The sequence below is a fragment of the Antechinus flavipes genome, chromosome 3 (assembly GCF_016432865.1).
Source record: "Antechinus flavipes isolate AdamAnt ecotype Samford, QLD, Australia chromosome 3, AdamAnt_v2, whole genome shotgun sequence".
Taxonomy (NCBI): Eukaryota; Metazoa; Chordata; class Mammalia; order Dasyuromorphia; family Dasyuridae; genus Antechinus; species Antechinus flavipes.
The window spans coordinates 325,063,350-325,086,494 of record NC_067400.1 but is presented as its reverse complement, the minus strand read 5'-3'; the positions used below and the strand labels follow the sequence as shown (position 1 = coordinate 325,086,494).

General features: G+C 33.0%; 1 protein-coding gene across 1 annotated transcript in view; it reads left to right on the top strand.

The window, feature by feature from the left end:
* RYK (receptor like tyrosine kinase) overlaps positions 1-23,145 on the top strand; it is a 118,690-nt gene that overhangs the window by 29,463 nt on the left and 66,082 nt on the right. The gene's annotated exons all lie outside the window — the stretch shown is intronic.

The window sequence follows — 23,145 nt, the reverse complement described above, 5'->3', positions numbered from 1 at the left end:
CACAAAAAGAAATGCTAGAAATATTTTTGTGCATAAAAGTCTTTTTCTTTATTCTTTATCTTTTTGGGATGCACATCTGCTGGTGCTATTGCTGGGTCAAAGAGTATGTGCAGTTTTGGATATAATTCTAAATTGTTCTCTAAAATGATTGGATCATTTCACAACTCCACTATCAGTTCATTAGTGGTCCAATTTTCTCATATCTTTCCCAACATTTGTTATTTTGCTTTTCGGTCACATTAGCCAATCTGATAGATGTGGTGTGGTGTCTCAGAGTTGTTTGAATTTGTATTCCTCCAATCAGTGGTGTTTAAGAGCGTTTTTTAACATGGCTATAAAGAACTGATTTGTCTTAAAACTGCCTATTCATATCATTTGACAATTTGTCAATGGGGGAAGGATATTATTTTTTCTAAATTGGGCTCATTTATTTCCCTATATTCCTTATATATTCTCTCTATATTTGAGAAATGAGACTTTTGCCAGAGAAACTTGCTATAAGAAAATCCCCTTCCCCAACACAGTTTCTTGTTTTTCTTCTAATTTTGGCAGCTTTTATTTTGTTTGTGTATAATCTTTTAAATTTTGAGTTATCAAAATTATACATTTTACTTTTGGGGATCCTTTCTCTTAGACAAAAATTCTTCTTTATCCATAGATTTGTCAGATAAGATTTTTCATACTCCTCTAATTTGCTTGTAACATCATGCTTTATGTCTAAATCATATACCCATTTTGACCATATATTATCTTGCTATATGGTGTGCAGTATAGATCTTTGCCTAGCTTCTGTGATACTTCTATCCAGTTTTTCCAGCAATTTTTGTCAGATGTCCAAGATAAGTTCTTGTCCTCAAAGCTGAAATCTTTGGATTTATCAAGCATTAGATTACTTTATGGTCATTTACTACTGTGTATTGTAAACCTAATCTATTCCACTATTTCACTGCTCTATTTCTTAAACAGTACAACATTATTTCAATGATTACTGCTTTGTATTATAGTTTGAACTCTAGTACTGCTAGGCTGTCGTCCTTCATATTTTTTATTTGATTCATGTTTTTTTAAAAATTAATTCCCTTGACATTTTTGATTTCTGAATGAATTTTGTTATTTTTTCTACCCTTATAAAATAATTCTCTGGTAGTTTGATTGGTATGGCATTAAATAGGGAAATTAATTTTGGTAGCATTGTTATTTTTACTATATTGGCTTAACCTATCCATGAGCAATTAATGTTCACTAATTGTTTATATTTGTATTTATTTGTATGAAAAGTATTTTGTAATTGTGTTTATATAGTCTCAGCAGATAGATTCCCAAGTATTTTATATTGTCTGCAGCAATTTTAAACAAATTTCTTTTTCTGTCTCTTACTGCTCAGTTTTGTTGTTAATATATAGCCATGTCAGTGATTAATGTAGGTTTATTTTACAACCTATAATTTTGTTAAAGTTAAATGTTTCCACTAGTTTTTTTTCCTTAGTTGATTAATCGTCTAGGATTCTTTAAGTATGCCATCATATTATTTTTAAGAGTAATAGTTTTATTTCCTTGTTTCCTTATTGCCTATTCTTATTCCTTTGCTTTCTTTTTCTTGTTTTTTTTTGTATAAATAGCATTTCTATGAATAATAATAATACAATGAATAATAGTGATGATAAGGATATTTTTATTTCAACACCGATCCATTCCTATTATAGATAATGATCATTACTCTTGTTTTTAAGATAAATACTATGTATTTTAAGAAACACTCCATTTATTCCTGTGCTAAATAATATTTTTTAATAGGAATGGAAGTTGCATTTTTTTCAAATTTTTTTTCTGCATCTATTATATGTATATATATATATTTTTGTTAATGATATGATTAATTATAATTTTCCTAATTGAACCAGCCCTGCATTTCTGGTATAAATTCTAGCTGGTCATAGTATATGATAATATTGCTATAATCTCCTTCCTGGAATTTTATATAATATTTTTGCCTCAGTATAAATTATGGAAATTGGCTGTAATTTTCTTTCCCTTTTTTTGCTCTCCTTGCTTTAGATGTCAAAAACATATTTGTGTCATAAAAGAAATTTGATAGACGATTAATTATTCCTTAAATGTTTGGTAGAATACACTTGTAAATTCATGTGGTCCTGGAAGTTTTTTTCCTCGGGAAGCTCTGTTATGATTTATTGAATTTCTGTTTCTAAGATAGGGTTATTTAAGTATTCTCTTTTTTTTTCCTATCAATCCAGCCATTTATATTTGTGTAACTATTCATTCTTTTAATTTAGATTTGTCAGTCTTACTGGGCAGTCTTATTATTGGGCAAAGCAATTCTTTTTTTTTTTTTTTAATTATAGCTTTCTATTTACAAAATATTGACTCTTGCAAAACCTTCTGTTCCAACTTTTCCCCTCCTTCCTCCCTCCCCCTCCTCTAGATGGCAGGTAGTCCAGTACATGTTAAATATGTTAAAGTATGTGTTAAATCCAATATCTGTATACATATTTATACAGTTATCTTGCTGCACATGAAAAATCTAATCTAGAAAGAAAGAAAAAAACCTGAGAAGGAAAACAAAAATGTAAGCAAACAATAACAGAAAGAGTAGAAATGCTATGTTGTGCTCCACATCATTTCCCATAGTTCTCTCTCTGTATGTAGCTGATTCTCTTCTTTACTGAGCAATTGGAACTGGTTTGAATCATCTCATTGTTGAAGAGAGCCACATCTATCAGAGTTGATCATCATATAATCTTGCGGGCAAAGCAATTCTTAAAAATTGTTTTAATTTCATCTTTATTGGTGATATGTTCTCATCCTTTAAATTTTTGATATTGATTTGCCTTATTTTTATTCAAAATAATCAATAGTTCATCTATTTTATTATTTTTTACATAAAACTAGCTTCCAGTTTTATTTATTACTTCAAAGAGCTTTTAAAATTATTTTGTTAATCTGTCCTTTGATTTTCAGTAATTCCATTTCAGTGTTTAACTGGGGATTTAAATTTGTTCTTTTTCTGTTGTTTCATTGATCTGTTCTTTTTTTATTGATGTATATATTTAGAGAAAAAATATCTTCTTTAGCTGCATTGCACATATTTTGATATGTTGACTCGTTGTTATTCCCTTAAAGGAAATTATTGGTTATTTCTAGATTGGGTCTTTGATCCATTTATCCTTTAGAATTAGATTGTTTAGTTTTCAATTAATTTACAGTCTGTGCTTCTATGGCCCTTTCTTTTTGAATGTAAATTTTATTGTATTATAGTCTGGAAGGATAGATTTAATATTTCTGCTCTTCATTTTTTTTGGTGAGGTTTTTATGTTTGAATATATGGTCAGTTTTTTTGTGAAGGTGCCATGTATAATTGAGAAAAAGTAATGTTGGTCATTTTTCAATTGTGTTAGACTCTTTGTGATTTCATTTGAAGTTTTCTTGGCAAAGATACTGGAATATGCCATTTCTTTCTCCAACCCATTTTACAGATAAGGAAACTGAGACAAACACAGCTAAGTGACTTGTCTAAGGTCAGTAACTAGTGTCTGAGACTGGATTTGAACCCAAGAAGATTAGTCTTCCTGATTTCAGATTTGACACTTTGTCCAAAAAAGTATACTTTTTTCTATTCCTATTCAATTCAGTTTTCATCAGAGGTCTATCATATCTAACTTTTCTAAAATTCTATTCATCTTCTTAACTTCTTTTTTATTTTTTTTATGGTTAGATTTATTTAGCTCTTGAGAAGATAAAGTTGAGATCCCCCATTAGTATGGTTTGGTTTTACTGTCTATTTCCTTCTGCACCTCATTTAATCCTTTAAGAATTTGGATGTGTCATCTTATGCATATATGGTTAGTATTGATGTCACTTCATTTTCTGTGGAATCTTTTAGCAAGATGTAATTTCCCTCTCTGTCTTTTTAAATTAGTTCTATTTTTGCTTCTGCTTTGATTGGAATCACAATTGTTACACCTGTCCTTTCTTCCTCAGGTAAAGCGTAATAGATTCTGCTCTACCTCCTTGTTTTAACTTTATACAATTCTCTTTTTTCAAGTGTGTTTCTTATAAATAACATTTTTGGATTCTGGTTTCTGATCCATAATGCTATCTTGCTTCTGTTTTAGACATACATTCATTCCATTTCTTTGCTTTATTTTTTCCTCTACTATTTTTTGACTTTGAAAACCAATTTTTAGCTCATTCAAAAATTCTTATTGAGTTTGTCTAAATTGTATTTTTTTTTCCTTTGAGGCTTCACTTGTAGCTATTGTATATATGATTTATGAGATACTCACAGATATTGAGCTATATCTTTATATGTGTACAAAGACATTGTTGTCTTCTAGTTTATATCTTGATCTGCTTTTTATGGTTAGGCTCTTTTTTATTTGTTTGCTTTTTTTTTCTATTCTGTTTCTTGACTTTGAACTTTGTTAAAGTTGAGCTCCTTTCTTGAAGTAGTAATGGGAGATGAACTTGTCTGTAACTTTAGAGAGATATGCTGTTTTTTTCATACCTTGATTTCACAGCTAGTTCAGGGGATTTGGAAATTTATAATGAATACATTATATTTTCCCAGTGAAAAAGAAGTTCTTTGATGATAGGAACTACACTAGGCAAGTGTTTGGGCATCCTTGCATTTTTCCCTTGATCCTGTTGGAATGACCTCGAGTATTTTCCATTCCAGATTTTGCTATTTAGTTTTAGTTACTTTTCAGTTTTTGAAGGGATGGTCTTTTTATTCTAATGCTTAAACATTTTTTTAAAAAACAACAACAGAAATTGGTATGCTATCAAAAACTGTTATCTTTTGGTATAACTGTAATTTTTGTTATTTTTAAAAATTGTGTTTATGACTCCTAATAATTGACTAACTCTTCATTCCAGCCATAATATATAATCTCTTAAAATGTTTTACTATGAACTATACCCTTTGCTAATGTTTTAGTAAATATTTTTGTATTCAATCATTAGAAATGTTGGTCTGTAAGTTTCTTTTTCTTTATTTCTCCCTAGTTTAGGTGTCAGTATTATATTTGTCTCATAAAAGGAGTTTGATAGAATTCCTTCTTGTTCAGTTTTCAGAAATTTTTTTTTTTTTTAATATCAGGTCTTCTTGACTCCAGGTCAAGTTATATTCACTCCATTACTTTGTTTCCTGAGTGAGGTGATCTCAGTAGGAAGGCCACTAAGGTTAAGGAAGATTTAAGAAGAAAAGCTTCTTGCAGAAGGTGGAACTTTATCTGAGACCTGAAGGAAGCTAGACAGTAAAGATGTGGGGGAATTCTAGGCCTCTGGGAAAGCCATTGAAAGTATTTTGAGTTGGGAGATGAATTATTTTCTGTGTGGAAAGCAAGGAAGAAGCCAGTGTTTCTTGATCAAAGATTTTGTAGGAGTGGAAGAATTGACAGAAGTAAGATGGAAGAAAATTGAAAAGTTAAGAAGGGACAAATTTATTGAATATATAAATAGAGGTGAACATGGTCAGGCTGGCCTGGCTCTTTAAGAAAATCACTTTGATAGCTGAGTGGAAGAGGGCCTGGAATGGCAAAAGACTTGAGACAGGGAAACCAATCAGCAGGCTTTAATATCAGTCTAAGCTTGAAGTGATGAGGACCTAAATGAGGGTGATAGGATTTCAGAAGAGAGAAGGGGGCATATTCAAAGGGTGCTGGGAAAGTAAACTTCACAGTCCTTGGCCAAAATGGTATCTAGAGAATAAAAGAGGTAGAGGATGGTACCCAGGTTGGAAGTCTTGAGTGACTGGAAAGAATTCAGTTCGGGTAACTACATGGTACAGTAGTTAGAGCCCAGGACTTGGAGTCAAGAAGATCTGAGTTTAAATCCTGCCTCCTATACATTATGTGTGTAGGACCTGGGCAAATCACTAACCTCTCTGTCTGTTTCCTCATTTGTAAAACAGAAGTACAGTGGTACTTTTTCACTAGTTTGCTTTGAAACTTGTTGGATTTGCAGGAAAAAAATGCTCAATCAGTGGATGCTTACTTGGCTCTCATTGTACTTGGTTGTTGTCTTGGTTGATCTTGGAATATGAAGTTGGTGAGGCAAACTGCCCAGCTCCTGATGCCACTGCTGCTGTCTTCAGCCATGGGCAGCTCCTCTCCAGCAAAGACGTTTTGTAGGATTGTCAGGTTGGAGCCATGGTGGGTAGGCAGGTTGTGGGGCAGACTAAGTGACTGCTGTGTATATCTCCTAGCTCCCAGAACAGTAATACTGAAAGGGACACAAAGTGGCTGTCATTCTCAGTAGAAAGAGAAAAAACAAGAACAGTGGTGCTGGTGTGAGCAAAGGCAGGAGGCCAGGTGGAGATGTCCCAGAAGTTTGGACAACATGAAGTGAGGTGAGAATATAAAAATTGTGGTTCCTCTCTGAAAGTGAGTTGGGCCAAGAAGGGAGGAACCAAGCTCAGTTGGCTTATTTTTCTGCAGTTGGAGCCTTACTTGCTCCTTTGGGGAACTGGCTGAGGAGGGATAGTTAGGCTGTGGAATGCAGATGTATTCCTTATGGGAAAAATTCATTTGGTGTTGTACTTAATGTTTTTGCCACTTATCTTTTGGAGCCAATTAAGCAGTACTGGTACTGCTCTAGTTTAATTTGGTCTTTATAGCTAACTGATATTCATGTAGCACTTTTAAGTTTACACAGCACTTTACATGTTAACTAATTTGATCTTCACAACAGCATTATCATAAAGATGCTATTATTACTCCCATCTTCTCTCTTTTTCTGAGACTTTTCCAGTAAACTCTCCTTCACTTAAAACTGCCTACCTTAATGTATTATGTATAGCAGAATTTTTAGGCCACAATAAGAGATTGCATGGGATTCTCTAGTAGCAACAGCCCATAGGAATTATCTATTTCAAATTATTCAAAACTGTTTTAAGGACTATTATTGTTAGATTTCTCAAGGAACATGTCATTGGTACTGGTAGCAATAAGAAACTGGCTTATGACTTTCAGTAGAAAATTTGAGAGTTTGAAAGAAGGCTTTATAATAAACATGCTTTTATAATCTGTTTAGAGTTTCTGTTATTGCCAATGATGATATTTATGGCTGCTTCTTCGAGTAAATGAAAATAAATATGTGGTAGTTGGGAGAATTTTGTATAAATATGAAATATACATATAATAAAGACATGACTTTGATTGCTGATTTTATATATATGTGTGTATATATATATATATATATATCTTCTTATAAGGTTTTATTTTCTACTGAGAGGATCCAGCCAAAATATTTATAATTTTTCTTTTTCAAGTATTTATATGTTCAGGAGTGTCCTTCTCTTTGGGACTTTGGCTCATTCAGTTTTTATGGTAAACAAATAGTGACAAAATTTCCTTTAGTCTAGTAAATTTTTCATGGATAGATTTACATTTGGATATTAGGCTATATCAAAGCAGAGGAAATCTTACTTGGCTGTTTTTCTGTTTACATGCCTGGCACTGTTTTATTTCCAACAACAATCTGATGAGAACTGTAATAGTTTTCAGCTTATGAATATAAGTTAAAATCACTGCACTAGTAAAAAAAATTACCTCTTTGACTGACGTGGCTGTCTAAGAAAATACTCTTTTTTATTGTTTCTGTCAATGGTGACTCTCCTCTTTGTTAATATTTCCACACTATTTGTTTAAGGTTTAGCACAGTACTTGATACATAGTAATTGCTTAATAAATGTATATTGATTGATTGTCTTGATGCCAATCCATTTTGTTCATTTTCACAATCGTTTCTCATCTCTCTACTTTCCTTCTAGAACTAATTCTTTTTCACTTACTACCCTTTACCTTTACTTGCCCACCCCTTCCATATCATTGGAATTGACTCCATCTTATCTCTGCTATATCAAGTGCCTCTCTCTTAAACTAATTTATTTGTATTTACTGACGTGCTCAGTTTCCAGAGCCATCACAGCCTTGCTAATGGAGTAGATTCCTTGAATTTGCAAATGCATTTTCCTCAATTGCCATTGGAATCTCTTCTCTCCAGAGATAATCATTTCTAGTACATCATTAGATTGTGAATTCCTTGAGGGCAGGGACTTTTCCTTGCCTCTTTTTTTCATCCTCATTTTTTAGCAGTTGCTTGGCTCTATAGTGGGTACTTAATATTTATTAACTGCTGCTTAGAAATAGAGGAGTCTGTATCTATTGTTAGGACTACAACAGTGGATAGGATAGGTGCTTCTGTGATTTCACATTGAAATTCCCCTTTCAAAATTATCTCTAGAGCCAAATTATTAAGTTACACAAGAAAATTAGTTTTGAAATTTTTCTAATATTTACTTGTGGACTTAAAAATAACAGTTCGGCTTGATTACTTTATTATTTTATTTTCCAAATGACTTTTGACAATTGTGCAAAATTTTATTGACGTTTATTGATTTTTTTTGTTATATTTATTTCCCAATATGTCCTACTTCCTCCCATATTGTTTAAAAAAGAATCAAAAATAAAGAGGAAGAAAATAATCAGTTTGTTTAAAACTAGTAAATACATGAATCAAGTATACATAATAATATTCCATGTCCATAATTCCTCCTTTAGAAGATAGCTAGGTGGAAATACTCTCATTTTCCTTTTTCAGTCAAATCAGTAAGTATTTATTAAATACCTTCTTTGTGTATGTCAGATACTAAGCAAGCAAATACAAAAAATGAAATACCTAGTTCGAATGAGCCTATGGTTGAATGGGGAAGACATCATGTATCTATTAAAATGTATATTATATAAATAAAAAGTTTATACATAAATACACTCAAACATATACACACAAAATTATTAGGTAGTGGTTAGGTAACACATCCAGGTACTGATTAGTGCAGTGAATCCTGTGATGTGGTCATATTATTCGAATTTGTAGTACATATTTCTATTGAACTGGAACAAATTACCCTATTTTACATGATTACCACTTCAAATAGTTCAAATTTGAATATATAGAACTATTTCCTGGGATTCATTATTCTCACTGATCAGAACCTATGTATAGTGGAAACTTTAGCAAATTATTCAGATTTCATTTATGCATAAAATTACTAGATAAATTGTATATAAATATACTTTCCTGTGTATAAAAACTATATAAAATAATCATTAAGGTATTAGCAAATAGTAAGTAGAAATCACATTTTTCTGAGTCCAGTCTGGTGAAACTCTAACTCTCTGCTACCACCTGGTGGTCTTAGACATAGGTGTTCTGAGGAGAGAGCTTATGTGTCATCTTTATAATCAGTGAGGGCATTGATTAAATGCCTCCTCATAGGTACCAAATTCTGCAGATACAAAGGTAAAAATTAAAAAAAAAATCCCTACCCTCAAGATGTTATATTCTGATGGAAGAACTGTGATATGTACACAAATAAATATGTAATTTTCAAAATGAATATTTTTATTAACCATTTGAATGCTCATCCTATGTTGCCTTTTGTTATTTATCTTACACAAATTGTTTCCTTCAACTAAACTGTAAATTTAGGGAGGATAGGTTCCTTATTTTATACTTATTTGTAATCTTCCACATAGCTTAACACAATGTGCCATTTACTGTAAACATTCAGTAAAAGCTTGCCGAATGAATGGATGGATAAGTGTTTCCGCCTCCATCATTTGTTGATTTTCTTATAGGTAGAAGAATTATTCAGAGGAGTGAAACATTGGGGATAGGAATGAACTTCAGAACATATTACACTATTCTCATGTAATGACATTTTTGAAAAATAGAACTAAATTTTATAGAATCCCAATACTTGACCATAAATACGTAAATATTGGCCAGATAGTTGAAATTTAGTTTAGAGTTGAGATCTTTCATGCTATTTGAGATAAACTGTGGAGTAGCCATCATGCATTCTGTAGAAGGGCCTCCTTGATATTTCATAACTGTCTTCAAAATAAGTTGGCAATTCAAGGGTTATTCAGCAAGTCCCTTCTACTGGTGTAGAAGTTACTGACCTTTTGGGGTGATTTCCATTGGCTGTCTGGTGAAGTGTAGATCTATCCTTAGAATGTTTTTAAGTACATAAAATACATAGGATTACAAAGGAAAACCAATTATGTTGAACTATAGTTGTGAAAATATATTTAAAAAAAAGACTCCAGGTTGGCTTCTTACACTAGTGGGGCCAACGGGGGTACTAGTGGCTGTTTGTAAGTATAAGAAGATTTTTTGAAGGAGGGCCATGACATCAGGAAAGTGATGTTATGACCTACAGCATTGGATTTAAGTGAAGCAGAGCTTTTGTAGTCACCAGTCTTACTCTCCTTTGAAGCTATCTGGATTCAATGGAAAGATATAGATTAGGATGACTGAAGATGACCCACAGAAGACAGTATAGTGCAATGGAAACCAGGGTATGCTTTGGTATAATGGAAAGTATATGGATTAGAATCATAAAAGCTCCCCCCCCCCCAAGCAGTTGGGCCCACTGCCCAGTGGGCAGTTACCCAGGGGCACACAGCTAGGTATTGTTACAGGTCTGCAGTCAAATTTGAACTCAGGACCTCCTGCATAAAAGCTATTTTTAAATTCCCTTTCTGGCACTAGAGTGTGACCTTAAGCAAGTTACACCTTCTCTGAGCCTCAGTTTCCTTATTTGTAATGAGAAAAGATTAGATAAGATTGACTCTGAGGTCCTTTCTCTATGTGCTGCCCTTAATGTCTAGACTTAAAATTGTAAGAACTGGGTTCCCTACATCTGCCACTTATTACTTATGCATGACATCAGTCATCACATTTTAACCATTGACTTTTCTAAGCTTCAATTTCTTTATGAGCAGAATGAAGGGCTTTGGATTAGACAACTACTTCCCCTTCCCAGATTCTTTCTAGTACTAAAGTCATGATCCTATAACCCCAAGACTTGAATAAAAGAATAAGGAAGCAATTTAAGAATTATAGTTTTAGAAGCCAACAAAGCATTTCAAATTAACAAGCATTAATTACATACATGTTAACTTCTCATTTTACAGATAAGGAGACTGAGATCCAAGGAAGTTGTGACTTTTTTTTCTTTTTTTTTGTTGAAACAATTGGGATTAAGTGACTTGTCCAGAGTCCCACAGTTAGGAAATATTAAGTGTCTGAGGCCAGATTTGAACTCGGTCCTCCTGACTTCAAGGCTGGTGCTCTATCCATTGCACCACCTAGCTGCCCCAAATCATGGCTTTTAAAGGAAGGAACTTTATTTTTACTTCATTAATAATTAATCTAGAAAATCAACTTAAAATATAAAATCTTTTCTATTCAATATCTCAGTAAAGGTATTTCAAATACAATGTTTTAAATTTATAGAGCCAATAAATCCAGATAATATGTCCTACCCTCATCTGACCACAGAACTTGGCCCAGAATATATTGAAAAAAATAAAAAATAACAGCCAAAGTATAAATGCATTAAAAATCCACACAAAATTGAAGGAGTGGGGCTCTTAGGGAAGGGATTAAGATATTTTTATACTGAGCAACTGTAACACAGCATTTGATTTCATATTAAATATTTTGGAAAAGAAATTAAATGTTAACAACAAAAACTTCCCAAAAAGTCCCTTGATAAACGATATTAAGCTATTATTTTCTTTTTTATATTAGTATAACAACCCCTAAGCATAGTGTCTGCATAGAAAGATTTAATACTTGTTGATGGATTTGGGAAATGTTAAAGAACTTTGATGATCTGAAAACATAAAATTCAAATTCATATCAATTATTATTATTAACCATCCTGGATTCCAAATATAAAATCTAGCCACCATATGTCATGAATTAATAAAAACAAAAATGGTCAGAACTATTAGACTAAGAGGACAAAGTGAAATTTGGGAGAATCTTTTTAGTCATTTTGTGAAAGAGCCAAATCATTTTTTGAGTCTCCTACTCTAGCAGTCCCAGGTATTTGCCCTTTCCTCTCTTTGCCCTTGTAGGACCAGCGCCTTGCAGGACCCCTTCTAACCACTAAATACTTCTCTGGATCACTAGAGTCTCCCCTCAGGCATAAGGTATAAGAAGAAAAGTAGAAAGAAAGGAGAGGGCTAAGAAGAGAAAAAAGAAAATGTGGAAAGTTGAGAGAAAAGATACATAGTGGGTGGGTGGCATAATGTATCTAGTTACTGTCTATATGTTGTAATGTGATCTTGAGCTTCTATTCATTGGAATCTGTTGTGAATTACTTGTCCAGAGATAAGAAGAAAGGAAATAGAGTGCTTGCATTCCAGAATGGTAGAGTAAATGTTTATCTCTCTCTTGATTATCTTTCTAACAAGTTTAAAGAATAGGTAAATTTAAACAGTATGTTATAATTTCATGGCAACTTTAAGTTTTTGTGGAAAACTTTAATGATTATCTTTAAGAAAATAAAATACACATTTATTAGATAAGAAAAAGGAAATTTCACTAGCATTATTATAAGAATAGATTTATTCATGTTAGACAAATTTGTTATACAGCAAATTTACATAACTGATTTTCTCTTCCCTATTCCCCATAAAATGAAAATGACATTTTTAAAGGAATATTAATAATATTATAATTTTTATTATAGTGTAATATATGTAAAAAATACACTTTTTTCATGTAAAAAATAAACTTTACAGGTACCAGTATGTTTAAAAACTCAATTCTGACTTTTCTGGATTATGTGAAGGTTGTTAGCCTTTCATAGTGAAGATTTTTGTTTGTTGTTTGTTTCAGCTCTTGTTAAAAAGGTCCTTTTTGGAGCAGAAGAAAGAATATTGAATTTAGAACTAGAATATTGTCTACTACAAATTTAGAAGAATTGGGACCTGGGCTTGAATCCCATTTCTGCAACTTTCTATATATGTGAACTTGGTTGGACATGTCATTCTCTCTAGGCTTGATTTCCTAATTTATAAAATGAGGTGGTTGGTTAGATCATTGATGTTACATTCAAATAGAAAGTAGATTAATGCTGCCAGATATTGACTTAAAAAACAAATTAACAGTTACCACGTTCTGTTATGTTTTTATCTTGTTAAGTATTTCCCAATTACATTTAATCTGATTCAGGCTTCTCCCCTGGCAGATTTGCTTGCCAAGCTGACCAAAGTGGCTGTGTGATTTTGACACCTTGTTCTAGAGCACAGCTCCTTAAACTGTGGTTTGCTCTCCTATATGGGCTTTCATAACTGAACTCCGAGGGGGAGAGGAAGGATCACAAAATTATGATTTGTTATAAGTAAATGTTTGATTTTATGTTTTTATGCTTATATATTCCTATATGTTTGTGTGTGTGTGTGTGTGTGTGTGTGTGTGTGTGTGTACCCACACATACTTGGGGTCACAGAAAAATTTATTGAGTGAAAAGAGCTTGCAAGTGGAAAAAGTTGAAGAAAACCCAGTCTAGAGAATCTCTAATCATAGAATGTTCTGCATATTTTCTTCTCTTACTAAATAGAATGTGCTGGACATAATTTAACAATTTTTAATGCCGTCTTTTTATGGTAAGCTTTTATATTATGCTATGAATGGTGTGAGATACTGAACTGAATCAGTACTGATATGTAATACCATTATTTTGTAACTTTGTAGTTTGGAGATTATTTTTAGTCTTAATCACCTTTCTTGTAATTAGGTTACACTACCAACAGTTGGTGGTTAAGTTCTTTGGTTTCATTCTTAGAATCCAAGCTATAAGATGTCTATCTGAGATTTGTTTTAAGCTTTGTTTTAAAACCATATTCATGAAAATATAAGTAAATGAAATTTTAAACAAAACTATTTAATAGCTATTTATACAGCATAGTTAGAACACTTAAATTTCCTAAATTCTAAATTTTATCCAATTGTAGTATGCATTTCTGTGTATATAAATACATCCATACTACACTTTAATGTTGTTATTCCTAAAGTTTGATTAAGTTGTTATTTTCTAAATTGAACTGAGTTAGATTGGCTTTGAGACTTGTTCTGTTTCCTTGAATTTCAATCAATTTGGCAAAAGCCTTGGTGGGTTCTTATCCTTAGTTCCTTTCTTTGATGGTTAGGCAAACTGAATTTACTCCTTTCAGTACCTCTATCAGCCACTTCCTTCCTTGTGTCTCTTGTATGAAGTATAAGCAAAAAGTAAAACAGTGATTAATATAGGATATCACTTTGCTGACTAGTATGAAATCCTTGGTGAACCTTTTTCAGAACCTTTTTCCTTCTAAGAAGAAGTTAAGTAACTTTCCAGTTTACCTTTTAAAAAAAGACAAGTGAGCCAGACTAATGCCATTTCTTTTATGTAGGATGGCCTCTAGGCTCACTCTCTCCCAACCCATGCTTGGACTAGATAGTTATATCTCAAAAATGTGACTAGCTAGCTACTGCTCCCCTGAGAAATTTGGTTTAGTTCTGTCAGGAATCCCCTTCTGGTATGTCTCCCCAATATCAATCTACTGGTTACTGTTTCTTCAATATAAATTAACAAGTTAATAGCAATACATTTTTTCAAAGGGATATTTTCTGAGAAGGTACAGCAGGTACATCATCATCTCCTTGAATGAGATATATTCTATTTTCTACCCACTCATTTGGTTCCTATGACATTAGTGAGAATTGACTCATACTTACTGATTGTTATAAAATGGTATCCCCACCCAAAGAGGGGAAAAAAACCCAAGAGTGAGAGACCTGCAGAGCCTTTATTTCCTTTTTTAGGTTTCTCCACCAAATTCAATTCTCAATAGAGTATGGATAAGTTGCACTCTTGCTTTCAGGAACTAATGTTTCAACTGCCAGGTTGATTCACTGTTGGGAGTCAAGCAGATTGTTTCTTTGAGCCAACTCTGATGAGAGTAAGATTCACACAATGTTCCTCCCCCTCTCTAAATTTCCTCAGACCTGATAGGTTTCCTTTGCCTCTTCATGGGATGTAGTTTCCCTCTTTTTATCTCCTCTTTTCCCGTTTTCTGACACTATCCCCTTTCCATTTCTACTTCCATTTTTTAATGTTATATCAGTAAAATCAAATTATGTTTTTTGTATATCTACAAGAGAAATACAGTTCTCAAGAGTTCTTTTTACCTTTTTCTGCTTCTCTTGAGTCCTATGTTTGTAGATCAATTTTTTTTTTGTTTAGTTCTGGTTTTTTCCTTAGAAACAAATGGAATTCATCTATTTCATTAAATATCCATCTTCTTCCCTGGAAGAAAATGCTCGGCTTGGCTGGGTAGTTTATTCTTGGCTGCATTCCAAGTTCTTTTGCCTTTTGGAATATCAGATTCCAGGCCCTTTGATCCTTTAATATGGAGGCAGCCAGATCTTGGGTGATCCTTACTGTGGCACCTCGGTATTTGAATTGTTTTTTTTTTCTGGCTGTCAAGCAGATTATTTCTTTGGACAGGTACTGATTCTGAACCAGACTTATTTACTGACTCTGATTGTTGTCTACTTTTTTGAAGCTCACAAATTCCTAAACTCTGTCCATAGCTTCTATTACCTCTTGGATATTCATTCACCCAAGAATAGAAAAAATACACACAGACAGAAGAAACAATTAGTTTCAATTCTATGTAAACTGGTTGAAAAGACAGGTAACAAAGGAGTCCTGCCAAATTCCTTCTATGACACAAATATGTACAGATACCCAAACCAGGAAGAACCAAAATAAAAAAAAGTTACAGACCAATCTCACAATTGCATATTGATGAAAATTAAAATTTTTTAAATAAAATATTAGCAAAGAGATGATAGCAATTTATCAGCAGGATAATACACTAGAACCAAGTGGGATTTATACCAGAAATGTAAGGCTGGTTCACTATATGGAAAACTATTGCCATAATTAACCATATCAATAACAAAACCAGTAGTAATCATATGATAATCTTAATAGATGAAGAAAAAGCTCTGGACAAAATACAGTACCCATTCCTATTAAAACACTAGAAAGCATAGGGATAAAAGGAACTTTCTTTAAAAGAAAAATAAACAGTATCTAGTTAAAACCAATACAACAAGCATTATCTGTAATGAGAGAAGTTGGATGCATTCTTAGGAAGATCAGGGTAAAACAAGGATGCTCCCCCAAATCTTTTCATTATTATTCAACATAGTACTAAAAATGTTGGCTTTAGCAATAAGAAGATTAGAAAAAGAAATTAAAGGAATTAGAATAGGCAGTGAGGAAATAAAACTATCACTCTTTGAAGATATGATAATATACTTGGCAAATCCAAGAAAATCATCCAAAAACCTACCCAAAACAACAGCTTAGGAAGGTTGCAGGATATAAAATAAACCCACACAAATCATCAGCATTTATATATGTTACTGACATCAGCAAGAGATAGAAAGAAATTCCATTTAAAATAACTGTAGAGAAAACCAAAATGGGGATATGAATGAATGAATGAAACTGTTGTTGAGTGCTTAAAATGTTCAAAGCATGTATTGAGTGCAGTGATACAAATAAAGAAAAGCAAGACAAAATTATTTATGGTTATTTTAAATGGAATTTCTCTTTCTATATCTTGCTGCTGAGCTTTGTTGGTAATATATAGAAATTCTGAAGACTTATGTGGGTTTATTTTATATCTTGCACCTTTGCTTTAAGTTAATTATTTCAAGAAGTTTTTTAAGTTGATTCTCTAGGATTCTCTTAAGTATATTGTGTGGGAAAGGTGCTAGACCTCCTTACCCAATTTGACTACTCATATGCATCTTCAAATACAAACAGAAAGTATTTATTCAGTCCTTGCTAGGAGAGGCCCAAGCACACCAACTGAGCAGCCCAGCATGGTGTGTGGCCCCGAGGCAGAAACAGAAATGAGTTAAATAGCAAAAGACTTGGGTTCATTGGATGGATTGAAAAGGAAGTAAGCACTGACCAATGGTTAGCAACACTGTCTACTTCCTGTGGATCACATAATTTCTTGAAGTTTAAACCTAGAGTCTGATCTTTTCTGCGCTATGGACTTCTGAGAATAGGGATTATATGAAATTTAGGCCTAAGGTCCTACAGCCTCTAAGAAATCTTTAATACCATCATCTCATCTTCACAGAGTGGTAATATCAGCTCATTGCTTATTCTAATTCTTTCAATTTCTTTTTCTTTTGTTATTATTTAAACTAAAATTTCTAGTTTTGAATAATAGTGGTGACCATGGACAAACTTGTTTCACCCCTGATCTTTTTGGGAAGGCTTCTAGCATATTGCCTTGTTTGCTGATGGTTTTAGGTAGATATTTACTATTTTAAGGAAAACTCCAATTATTCCTATTCTCTCTAGTGGAAAGGTGCTATTTTTTTTGGCAAAAGTTTTTTCTGCATCTATTGAAATAAAAATGATTTCTATTGGTTTTGTTATTGATATAGTCAATTTTGCTAAGAGTTTTCCTAATAATTGAATCAGCCGTAATTCCTGATTTATAGGAATATCTTTTTGGTGAGAAATTGCTGTAATCTCTCTGCTAATATTTTATTTGAAAATTTTGCATTGGGGAGGATTCTGGGAAAATGTCTTGAATAGGTTGGTAAATTTCAAGCTCTTATTTCCCAACAAATAGAAAAAATTTGTTCCTCAGGGTGAAAATTCAAGAAGACTTGGGGCAGAACTGGGGTCCTCCTGATACAACCTTAGAAGATTTGAAGAAAGATCCAGTCTGGGAATTGGCCTGTTTGAAATAAAACACCTCAAGGCTAGCTTTGCAGAAACTTCTAGTGGGGAGCCCTGGAGCTAGCTGGGTATGAGTTGGAGTCTTAGCAGGAACCATAGAAACTATCTCATGACTGTGGAATTGGGGAATGGTTCTGGGAGAACTGAATGACCTTGACCTCAGCTAATTAGAGATGCCAGGCCTAGCTGTGTGCTGTGGAACTTGGCCCTGGGCGAGAAGGAACCAGCACTCAAGTGAGTGCAGAGGTAGAAATGCTGCTGGCTGTGGGCACTTGTTGGAGTTGGGAAGCTCTTGGTTTGGAATCCTTGATCAAAGTGGAGAATTGAGGTGTGAAGCATTATCTCTCCACCTCATGATTAGAGATATTTATCCTAATACCTCCTATTTAAAAAAAAAAAAAAAAACCCTGCTAAGAAGAAAGAAACATATTATGTGAAGAGGAAGACTGGGATTCATCTTCAGAGGAAGACACTTTAATTAAAAAAAAAACAAAAACAAAAAAACAAAAATAAAACTTCTATCCTAAACAGTAATGTGAAATGGCTACTCTCCCAAAGAGAATTTATAGAAGAACTCAAAAAAGAATTTAAAAATCAAGTGAGAGACATTGAGGAAAAACTTAAAAAACCAATATGATTATGAAAAAAAAGTTAACTAATTAGGAAAGGAGGCACAGAGTCTCAAAGATGAAAATAACTCTTTGAAAATTAGAATTGGGCAAGGGGAAGTCAGTGAAGCTATGAGAGAGCAAGAAATAACAAAACAGATTATAAAGAATGAGAAAATAAAACAGGATGTGAAACAGCTTATTTTTAAAAATGACAGATCTGGAGACTAGATCAAGAAGAGAAAATTTAAGAATGATTGGACTGCCAGAAAGTTGTAATTGAATGGAACCAATGAAGATTTCTCAAAATACTGTAGAATACAGTAGGTCAGACCTTAGGCCTAAATTTCAGGAGGAAATCATGTGATCCCAGGATAGGGTTTTTTTGACCATTGGTCAATGGTTACTCCCTTTTCGGTCCATTCAATGACTTTGAAAATCAACAGGAAGGTGAGGTGTATCTGTGTTTTTTCTGCTATATAATCCATTCTCTGCTTCTGGCCTGTGCCACACACACACACCATGCTAGACTATCCAGTTGATGTGCTTGGACCACTTCTTGCAAGGACTTTTTCTGTTTAGATCTGAAGATGCCTCTGAGTCAAGTTGGGAAAGAGGGTCATCTAGCACCCTGTCCCACATATGACCAAAAAGAGAACCTTGACACAATGCAGGAAATAATCCAAGAAAATTATCCTGGAAGGAAAGAACATGAGGGGAAAGTAGATATAGAAAAAAAATCCACCAGTCATTACTTACTTCAAAGAGATCCTTTGTAGAAAACACACAGGAATATTATTGCCAAATATCAAAGCCTCGAGATCAAAGAGAGAATTTTGCTAGAAACAAATATGCTGTAGCTACAATTAGAATTGTACAAGATTTATCAACATCTTAATAAAAGATTGTTGGTCCTGGAATCAGATATATCTACCAACAATCAAAAGAACTAGGCCTGCAGCCCAATATCATATCTGGCAAAATTATCTATAATGTTGAATGAGAAAAAAATGGATATTCAATGAACTTATAGAATTTCAGGACTTTCTTTTAACCAAACCCAAACTTAATGGAAAATTTAATATATAAGAGCAATATATTGATCAAAGATCAATTTTAAGGAGCAAACTGTTTAAACATGGCAAATTTTTTTTTTTTTTAACATAGGAAATGTGTACTATATGTTTAAGATTCACATCAACAGTAGGGTAGCTCAAAAGAAAGATTGGCAGAGTTAAGGTAAAAATAATAATCATGTCATACAAATGAGGTGCAGAGGAAGAATAGAAAGCGACATTAGAGGGAGGAGAGTTTGTAGTTCTGAAAACTTACTGACATCGGGAATGGGTTCAATAGGCAACACTACATATATATCATGAAGGGCATAGCATCTTCCAAAACCTATAAAGAAATAAGGGGGAAGAAATGAACAGATGGGGAAGCAAAGAGTGAGAAAAGGAGACAAAGGAAGGATCCTTGGGTAGAGGGGGAGTTAAATAAATAGAAAGGCAAGTTATGGAGAAGAATTTAAAGAGTCAGCAGGGATAGAAAAGAGGTGTGTGTGTATATATATCCCTATCTCTATATGTCTACATAAAGATGTCTTTTCTAAATTTTAGCTTGCTTGGGGGTGGGGATGAGAGATGAAAAGGCCAAAAAAAAAAGAATGAAGTAAATAAGGTATGCAACAGAGCACCAAAGGACAATTTACAAGAAAGTAAAGAAAAAATGGATGTTTGTGAAGTGCAGGCTAGCTCCTTGGAGGGCTTCAGGGTCAGCCAGAGTTACGATGAATTAAAGTCCTTGGTCTTTAGAGGGAGAAGTGAAGGATGTAGGCAAGCTGCCATGCGGCTTGCCAAAGATCTCTCCTGGATTCTAGGGCCAGAATCTCCAGTCTTTCTCCTCCATGACTCTGCCTATCTCCCTCCCCCTCCAATCCTTGCCTCTGATTATCTTAAAACACCAAACATTTTGTAAGCACCAACAATGAAAAGAGCCATTTATCCAAACATATGCTAATAGAATCATTGTCTCACATCGAATAGGTAATTAGCCTTAAGTGCTTGGTTGTCTGATTCAAGCATACCTTTTTGGAGTTTCAGCCCTCTACAGACATACATGAATGTAATTTCTTCTACTAACACACACACACACTTACACACACACACACACACACACACACACACACACACACACTTTCATCATCTAGTAATTTGTTGTTATATATTTTGAATCCTCCCTAATAGTCTGTTGGATGGGGTAATAATATTCTCTTTTGTTTTGGTTTATTTTGTTTTGTATTCCTTTTCTGTTTTTTTTTTTTTCTTACTCTTTTTGAATAAAAAAAGAAAAAAAATTGCATTGATATTCATTAGTGAAGTAGGTCTAAAATTTTTTTTCTCTGTTTTGGCTTTTCCTGGTTTGGTATCAGCACCAAATTTGTGTCATAAAAAGCAATTTGATAAGAATCCTTGTTTTCCTATCTTTCCAAATAGTTTAAATAGTATTGGGAATTAATTGTTCTTTAAAGATATAGTTGAATTTACTTGTAAATCCATCTAGCTCCTGGAGATTTTTTTTCCTTAGGGAATTCATTGGTGGTTTGTTAAATTTCTTTCTCTAAAATGGGATTACTTAAGTATTTTATTGCCTCATCTGTTAATCTAGGCAGTTTATGTTTTTGTAAATATTTATCCATATTTTTTAGATTGTTGATTTCATTGGCATACAGTGGAACAAAATAACTCTTATTTTTTGCTTTAATTTCTTCTATATTGGTGGTGAATTCACCCCTTTTACTTTTGAAACTTAATTTGATTCTCTTTCTTTTTGAAAATCAAATTAACTAAATATCTATTTTAGTGATTTATTCATAAAATCATATCCTAGTTTTATTTTTTAGTTCAATAATTTTCTTACTTTGAATTTTATTAATTTCCTTTGAGTTTCAGAACTTCTAATTTGATATTTAATTGAGGACTTTTAATTTGTTCTTTTTCTAGCTCTTTTAATTGCATACTCAATTCATTAATCTGATCTTTGTCATTTATTCATGTAAGCATTTAGAGATATAAAATTTCCCCTAAGTATTGGTATAGCTGCATCCTATACATTTTGGTCTGTTTTCTTATTATTATACATTTTGGTCTTTTGTCTTATTATCATCAGTGTCTTTGATGAAATAATTGATTTGTTGTTTGACCCACTCATTGTTTGGGATTATCTAATTTTCAATTAATTTTTAATTTCTTTCCATGGTCCATGGTCCTTTATTACTCATCATTTTTAATTGCATTATCATCTGAAAGGGATGTATTTAATATTTCTCCTTTTCTTAATTTGATTGTGAGGTTTTTATGCTCTAATACATGATAAATTTTGGTGTAGCTATCATATATTCTTGAGGAAAAGGTATATTCCTTTCTATCCTCATTCAATTTTCCAGAGGTTTATTATAACTAACTTTTGTACAATTCTATTCATCTCCTTAACTTCTTTCTTGTTTATTTTGTGGCTAGATTTGTCTAATTCTGAGAGGGGGGAGGTTGATGTCCACCAGTAGCATAGTATTGCTATCTATTTCTTCACGTAACTCACTTAACTTCTCCTTTAAGAATCTGAATGCTATACTACTTGATGTATCTGTGTATCTGTGTTTAGTATTGATAATAATTTTATTGTCTATGGTATTATTTTAGCAAAATGTAGTTTCTTTATCTCTTTTAATTAGATCTAGTTTTGCTTTATTTAAGGATTGCTACCCCTGCTTTTTTTTTTTTTAACTTCAGCTGAAGCATAATATATTCTGCTCTAGCTTTTTACTTTTACTCTGTGTCTCTCTGCATCAAATGTATTTTTTGTTAACAGTGTATTGTAGGATTTGTTTTTACACTTTGGTATCTGTTTCCCTTTTATGGGAGTGTTCATCCCTTTCACAGTCACAGTAGTGAATAATACTATGTATTTCCCTCTGTCCTGTTTTCCTCATTTGTACTTTTCTCTCTCTTTTTACTTTGCTCTTCCTCATTAATGTTCCTCCCTACCACCACTTCCCTCAACCTGTCTTCTCTTCTATCATACACTTCTTTTTTTTTTTTTTTTTCCTCTTTCTCCTCCTCCTATTTCCGTATAAGGTAAGAGATTTCTTTACTCATCTGAGTGTGTATGTTATTTCTTCTGAACCAAATACAATAAGAATAAGGTTCAAACAATGCTTGTCCCTTTCTTCTTTCCCTCTATTGTTATAGGTTTTTCATGCCTCTTTATGTGATATAATTTAACCCCATTTGTTCTCCACCTTTTTTCTTCTCCCAGTAGAATTCTTTGCTTCACTTCTTTCTTTATTTATTTTTTTATCACCTAGAAATCAGCATAATGCCTACATAGTCCTTCTAACTGTCCTAATAGAGATACAGTTAGTGTGAGCTCAGTAGCTTTTGGATCAGTATCTGCAGCCATCATTCTGAGATGATACAACCTGGCAGTTGTTCTTACAGATGCTAAGGCCACAGCTACCATAGACCTAGGAAAGTCACCAGAGTCTCTGTCATTGATAAATGGTTTAGCATTAGAAACAGATATGGAAATGACATAAAAGAAGACCAGTTACCCTCTGTTTAGGTGTTGCTCCTAAGGATCATGGGACTTTTCCATATAACTTGAAGCTAAAATTTTCCATATGTGTTCTCTTCCCCATTAAACTCCTTGACTGTCTTAATTGTCCAATTTATAGATCAGTGCTTAGCACAATGCCTTGCATTCAACATTTACTTTAAATGCTTCCTTCCTTCATTGCTAAGGATACGTCCCCCACATCTTTCTCCATATTTCCTTTTATTTGTGAGAGTGCACTAATTTGGGACTTTACTAACCTTGATGAATCAATGAACA